This window comes from Scylla paramamosain, chromosome 6 (assembly GCF_035594125.1).
Source record: "Scylla paramamosain isolate STU-SP2022 chromosome 6, ASM3559412v1, whole genome shotgun sequence".
NCBI lineage: Eukaryota > Metazoa > Arthropoda > Malacostraca > Decapoda > Portunidae > Scylla > Scylla paramamosain.
Genome location: NC_087156.1, coordinates 24,691,997 through 24,699,496, shown reverse-complemented (window position 1 = coordinate 24,699,496; position 7,500 = coordinate 24,691,997).

The window sequence follows — 7,500 nt, the reverse complement described above, 5'->3', positions numbered from 1 at the left end:
TGGTGTACTTCCCCCAAGGTGTCTCGATACTCCTCTCAGGTGATGCTGTCACTTCGAATCTTCAGTCTTGTTCATGAATGCCGCGGGAAAAAGAGCCAGGAATGCCCTTAGCAACTGGCAATATACCGGCACCAGTACCGGTGTGGAAGGCGAGACCAAAGACACATAGGTAAGTGAAACCTGACGTGATGTCACGGACGCTACGAGGCATGATACCCGACTCTTCGTACCTACATTAAGTCTGACACGTAGATAACTGTCGTCTACGATGCAATTGTATGTGTTCCCATATGCGAGTTGAGTGATTTTGTCCTGCAAAAGGAAATTCTTACTTACGAGAGTCTTATGTTGCACAAAGCTGGTTTAACAAATATTTGCATATGAATTTGTTAAGCAAGTTTTGTAAAACTCATTGTTCTGTAAAGTGAACACCTATTCTTTATTCTTGCAAATACTGGCAAAAGAAACATCTTGACAGCCTATGTAGGGAGTATATCTCGCTCACTCGCATACAAGAGATGAATTGGGGAAAAAAGATTACGCCTATGAGTGAGCTCAACTAATTTCAACTGAACTAGCGGTGGTGGCGATCGAAACCATATCAATATTCTCAATTATTGCTTCATAGTTGAACAATAAGTCACAGTTGCTTCATGCTTTATTCATATTATTCTAAAAGGCTGTCACTGTTTTGGTCTCAATTACAGATTTTGGTAACGTGCCAGTTGTTTACAACTATCAGGCAAGAAACGTTAAGGGAAGTTCCACTCAAGCAACACTTTTAAACAGGATAGACTCCAAACCCGTCTATTCGTCTTCTATCTGTCTCGTCCCGAACTGTCTTCTGTCATTGTTATCACAAACGAATATTCTGAATCGCGTGTTCTCTCTCACATCGGCTTTACTGTACAAAGATCTGTTCATTCACATTCTTATTTTCTGCAGGTTGTAAAATTTAACCATTATGAGTTTTCACTCGTTAAACCTCCAGTCTTGAGTGTTTAGGCTTATCCATTGTTATGATTATTATTATTATTGTTATCATTATTATAATTATTGTTGTTGTTGTTGTTGTTGTTGTTGTTGTTGTTGTTGTTGTTGTTGTTGTTGTTGTTGTTGTTGTTGTTATTGTTGTTGTTGTTGTTATTATTATTATTAACATTATTATCATTATCTTTATCATTAGCATTATTATTATTTTTTTTTCTCTTTTTACAATTTTCGGATCCCTTTAGTTGTTCTTTATTCTGTATTAGGTGATCAATGACTTTTTATTTCAGACTTGATCAGATTCTCATTTTATGTCATTAAAAGCTGTACTACTCTCTGGTGTTGCAGACACCTCGCCACCCCGTAGAGATTTCCAGGAAGCGCCCTGCACCGGTAGGAACGAGTGTCTCTCTGTCTAAGGCTGCGCTTATAGCGACACAACTAATTCTTACCCAGACAATCATCACTACTTTTCCAGACATTAGTAATAACAAATCAATTAAACCTTCAATAACGTCTCAAAAGATATAGAAAATTTGTAACTTGGCGTACTTTAGGTCCGTAAGTAACCATTCACACAATTTTATTTTTTCGTCTGAAAAAAAGAAAAAAAAATCTATATGTAATTTGTAAACTGTTTTAGTAAGGTTAATATTTAAAGGAAACATACAAACCAGCCAACTGGAGCACTGGAGGATCCGCCCGATGGTCTCCCCCGTGGCCCAGGCTTACTGTGAATACTATATAATCATTCTCACAGCATTTTACTTCCTCTGAGTGAGTGTATTTGTACAAATACCTCACGTCACATCTAAGTAATGCTATAGGGCAGTAAGAAGCAGAACATGACACCATGAGATTCCTGCACTTATTTATTTGTTTTTTTTATTTTTTCTGATCAAGACTGTTACTAGAAATAACGTTGTTAATATTTCAAATCACAACTTTTGCACTATCTAATGTGGCCTTTGAATAACATAAGTAGAATCAAGATAACACAGTTATACAATACAAATTATCAAGATAAGGTTTTCGCATTGGAAGTAATATTTCATTCACAGGTATTAATTTATCCACATAACTTATTCGTTCAAGTGCCAGACTCATTACGGATCGTGCGAGAGAAGAATCTTTCTTATCCGTGTCTGACGAAATCATTACAGCTCTTACTTTATTTACTGTGAAGGAAAAAATTGTCCAGTAATACAAAAATATGCGAGAGAGAGAGAGAGAGAGAGAGAGAGAGAGAGAGAGAGAGAGAGAGAGAGAGAGAGAGAGAGAGAGAGAGAGAGAGAGAGAGAGAGAGAGAGAGAGAGAGAGAGAAATGATAGACAACACAAAGCGACACAAGCGTACATAAAAACCTCGTATACGCAGCTGCAGATGAGAGGGAATGCGGCGGCAAGGTTCGCAGCGAAAGGGTGAGTATTGTACCCCAAGGCGTCTTTTGCTCTCTTGTTGGAGGATGTAAAGTCTTAGGAAGTACAAAACCCTCGCTGTAAAGTCACATACTCAGGCAGAAAGACAAGCATGAACTGTGGATTCTTGTCATATACAAGTTTAATGTTTACCTCCTGATACATCTAGAATTTTTTATTATTTTTTTTTTCAAACTACTTTTCAGTATTAGCGGTCCGTTATTAACATCACAAAGGTTCAAACGAAGGAAAAAATACTAAAGGACTAAACATGTGCATCTAAGAGTAAACCTTATTGTAGGAAGTGACGTCTGACATTTGTATTTAATTACATTTTAAGAAATCAGGATGGAAACTTCATAAATTACATTGCAAAAATTAACTAGCAGAAATCCCAAGCTGACATGTGACTGAGTTATTTTCTACTCCACCCTCTCGAAAGAAAAAGAGAGAGAGAGAGAGAGAGAGAGAGAGAGAGAGAGAGAGAGAGAGAGAGAGAGAGAGAGAGAGAGAGAGAGAGAGAGAGAGAGAGAGAGAGAGAGAGAGAGAGAGAGTAAAATTAATGAAATCTCCAGAAACTCGAGACGACTAGTGGGCATCTCTTCTCCCATGAAGTTATTGGCAAAGCACTATGCAGAGGCTGGACGCGGAGTACCCATCTGGTGAAAACTCCTCTTTAGTGATCCGTTTAATGTTCACTTCCTGATAAATCTAGAAGTTTTTTTTCTTTCAAACTACTTTTCAGTATTAGTGGTCCGTTATTAACATCATAAAGATTCAAACGAAGGAGAAAATACTAAAGGACTAGATATGTGCATCTAGGAATAAACCTTACAGTAGGAAGTAATTATATGCTGCAATAAAGAAGTCAGCTGTGCTCCAGCTGCAAGCTTCATGTAAATAGACGGAGTGTTGACGGGAAGAAGTGTTTTAACTGGGACGCCAAGGACAGGAGTGATGTCTGCGATAGTGTCAATCACTTCTTGCTGGGCCTCTCTCACGTCCTTTTCATTACTTCAAAAAGAAAAAAAAAGGGGAGAAAAAAAAAAAGAAAGCGAATACAATTTACCTATGTCATATTCATTGTGGTGCCTTTGTTTCATGTATTCTTGATCCGTGATGCAACTTCTCCCACACACCCCTCCGGCCTCTGATAACTCTCTGTCTCTCCTTTACACTCAATGACCTCTGGCGGCGTGCATCCCCAACGTCCCCAGGTCTGCCACGTATTATAAAACAGACTAGGTCGTCGCGCCACCAAATTAGCTCCACCGTCCTCTGAGGGAGTCGCCGCAGAGTTCCAGGAAGGCAGGAGGATGGCTCTCCCAAATTGGCGTCCACTCTAAAGCCAATCAATTAATTTCATACAAGTTTTCCTCAGCTGGACGTTACTGGTAAAGTTTGTGGCGGTGACGCTGGCGTCCCGCACCGCATGAGGAAACGTCCCTCTCTCAGCCGCCGCCAGCACCCACGCTGCGCCAAGACTCCTTCCTTCCATAGTGTTCTGTACGTTTATGTAATCCATGTCCCTCCTCCTCCTCCTCCTCCTCCTCCTCCTTTTTTTAATGCTTATTCGGAAACTGCATTAAAAAAAATGGTATAACACTAACTTCGTACGGTCCCAGTTAAGAACCATAGACTAAAATATAGCTGCCTGTGCGCTACATGAAAGGGATGGGGCTGGCAAGTACATCACTCCTGGAGTCCATGCCTCTCGATTAAAGCGACAATGTTGTTTTTTTTTTTTTTTTTTTTTCCCGTTCCACAATAAAAAAAAAACGATGAATGCAGAAAATTTAAAGAAATGTCAAATATAAAAGATTGTATATTTTCGAAAGGCGTCCAACAGATTGTGAGTGAATAATGCATCATGTGGCATTACGAGTGCCAGGCTGCACGGCGCCGTTCTCCTGAGAGGCAGGATGCACCACGACAAGAAAGCCAGACAAGGCGAGGCGTGAGAAGCGTGCGGCCTGTGGCGCCGTGCGAGGCCCTTGGGAAGACCGCGAATCCTGGTGGAGACGAAGGAGCGCGAGGCAAATGTAGTAACCACAAGGAATAAGGGAGTTCCTCTTCAGGCGGCAGCACCCAAGACGACACACAACGTCAGAAGCGTTAAGAATGACCATCGTCAAACGGTCGTTTGCGGCCACCCAGCGAGACGTAAGGATAAAAACTTCATGACACTTGATCCTTCCTCCTCTTCCTTCGCATCCTGTTTCTTCTCCTTTTCCTTCTCACTGACTATTTTTCTTGTTCCCATCAGTGGCAGTAAATAGTGCACAGCAACGCATGGATTATTTGCTCTTCCTGTCTTGCTGAAGGGTGAGTTCTTTGCATGCAGGGAAGGTAGTGGCCGAGTGTCGCAAGGATCATCTGTACAGAGTTTCATCTGCTCCACCAAAACAATCAATTCTTTGCACTGAGGAGCTGAAGATACTATCTGTTGCTATGAATATTTGCCTTCATGAAACTTACAAGACACATCACTTATGAGCATATATACGACGCTGTTATTTACATTAGTACTATGGCTGGAAAATTACTAAACGAATGATTGTAGGATATTTGCAGTATTGTTTGATATTCGAGGTGAGCAAAATGAAGATGAGTAGTAAGTAGAGGGTGACTAGCAATGTCAAGGAAAGGTAGGCAGTTTTAGTTTCATGTTTCTTTTGTCGCCGTTTTTCCTCAGTCTTTGTGCTAATTCATAGGATTTTTTCCCCCTGAAGCTGCCGTGCTCAGTCGCCTCATGTCCTTCTTCATCACCAAACCCTTGAACACCGCTACGCTCCCTTCCCGCCCCAGCCGAAAGGCCGGCAGTGTAATGCTGATTTATGCACTTTCGGGTTAGTGACTCTACAGGTAAGAACACAGCATTACATCTAACCTGTCGGTCACAGTACAGGTTGAACACACCTTTCGGATGCTAACTGAGGAGTGCGTCACTCATCGCCTTCGAGTTTAGTGCGTGAATGTTTCTACTGTCACTCCAAAGGATGTGAAAGATATACTCCATGGAATGCGACCCTGCGTTGTGTATTGCGGGACGCGGCACAACATATCTTTGCAAGGAACAGTGATGATTAATGCAGTGATCCGATAATGGCCGCCAGCAGGCACATTCCAGATGGTTAGTGATATCCTACTCTTGACTAAAACTACCTACTACCTCTTCCTGCTAGTCATCCTCTACTTACTACTCCTTTTTCACTTTGCCCACCTCCCACATCCTCCCCGACGCACAGCATCACAAGGTCAGCGGGGAGAGTCGTGCAGTCTGTCGCCTCCCTCACTCCACCACCTTCCCCTCTCCGGAGTGTCGTTCTATCCATTCTTCTATACATGTTTTCAAGCGAAAGATTTATACAACGCATAAAATGTGCGAAATAATGTTCCCAGCCTTGGCCACCACACCCATGCAAATGTCTGCGCGTTATCAAATTTTACCGCATTGCACCGGAAGCCTCCTGAGAGCGTGTGCACAGATGAAAAGAAATTTTGTTGATGGTTAGAAAATATTTTATCGTCGCCAGCAGCTGCTATTGTTACTGCTACAGCTGCTGTTGTTGCTGTGCGATAGGACAGCAGAACATTTCACTAAATTCATCTCAGCAAAAGTAATCATTACCCCTCGCAGCTCAACTCGCGACGAAGAGACTACCTGAATAATGAGTGTTGTGTATTGCGAGACACGGCACAGTATATCCTACATCCTCAAGTTGTGTGTGTGTGTGTGTGTGTGTGTGTGTGTGTGTGTGTGTGTGTGTGTTTGTGTGTGTGTCCATAAGCGCACAGGCCCTGGAGTCAGGTGTGCATCAGCATCCTAATCATAGGTATGTGTGAAAGTGACACATACAGGTCATGTGGTCAGCGAATGGGGAGCTAAACCGGGAAGGAGGGAGACAGCCGGCCGGTGCAGCACGACGAACACTGCTGCAAGCCTGGTACATGTGGCAGGCATGAATAATTGGTGCAGAGATGATCAAGAACACGAGGCCGAAATAGCCTCTCGAAAATTCACTGGAGACAATCCACAGGGATCTAATGAAGAACATCCACAGAAGACACCACCCAGTCTGACACACCTGAGCATCCCCAGCTCGAGGTCTGTTCCCAGCATATCCATATCTGATCTACGCTAAAGGATCCTGTGTTGACAATACAAAGTTTAATACTAATCTAATGGAATACAACCTAACACAAAGTAGCACAACATTTAATTAGTCTTTGTCTCAGGTAACTAATTACTTCCACATGATGATCAGCTTAGATATTTAACCACTGCCACGTGTACCAACAGAGACAACAAATAGCATAAAGAAAAAAAAGCAAAATGACCCACATAACTGGAACCCGTTCACCAGACCTGACACTAGACATCGATTTCGCGTCACATAACAGACACAAATTATCTGATTGGTGGAATGCATTACCAAGGAAGCAGCATCCCGTGGCAATTTTCGCGAAGATCAGATTTGATTGCACGTAATTCTTCATTTTACAGAAAAGAGGGAACAAGTTTGAAGGGTAAGCGTGAGGGCAACTCAGTGCATGGAAGCGGAGGGCGGGGGAAGGGAAGAAAAGGACTGGAGGTTCATGAATGTGGCATGCGATCAGCCGTGCGCTGTCACACAAGGGAGGTATTCAGGAAGCCTTGAATTTTGTACAGCATCGCATCACTAGGGACTGTGCCAGCTGCTTCAGTCAAGACCCCCACACTTGCTACAATGCTGCTGAAGGGAACGTTACGTAGCCAAGGCGCCGCGACGTGCTGAGTGCAGTGATCAAAAGAACTATTCTAATATAAGACTCACTATCTCCCTCTCAGGCAGAGATCAAGATGGGCGACAAAAAGGAACGTCTTTCTCCCGCATCTCTCTCTCTCTCTCTCTCTCTCTCTCTCTCTCTCTCTCCTATCTCTCTCTCTCCTCTCTCTCTCTCTCTCTCTCTCTCTCATCTCTCTTTCTCTCTCTCTCTCTGATACACACACACACCACACACACACACACACACACACAACACACACACACACACACACACACACACACACACACACACACACAAACACACAAACACACACACACACACC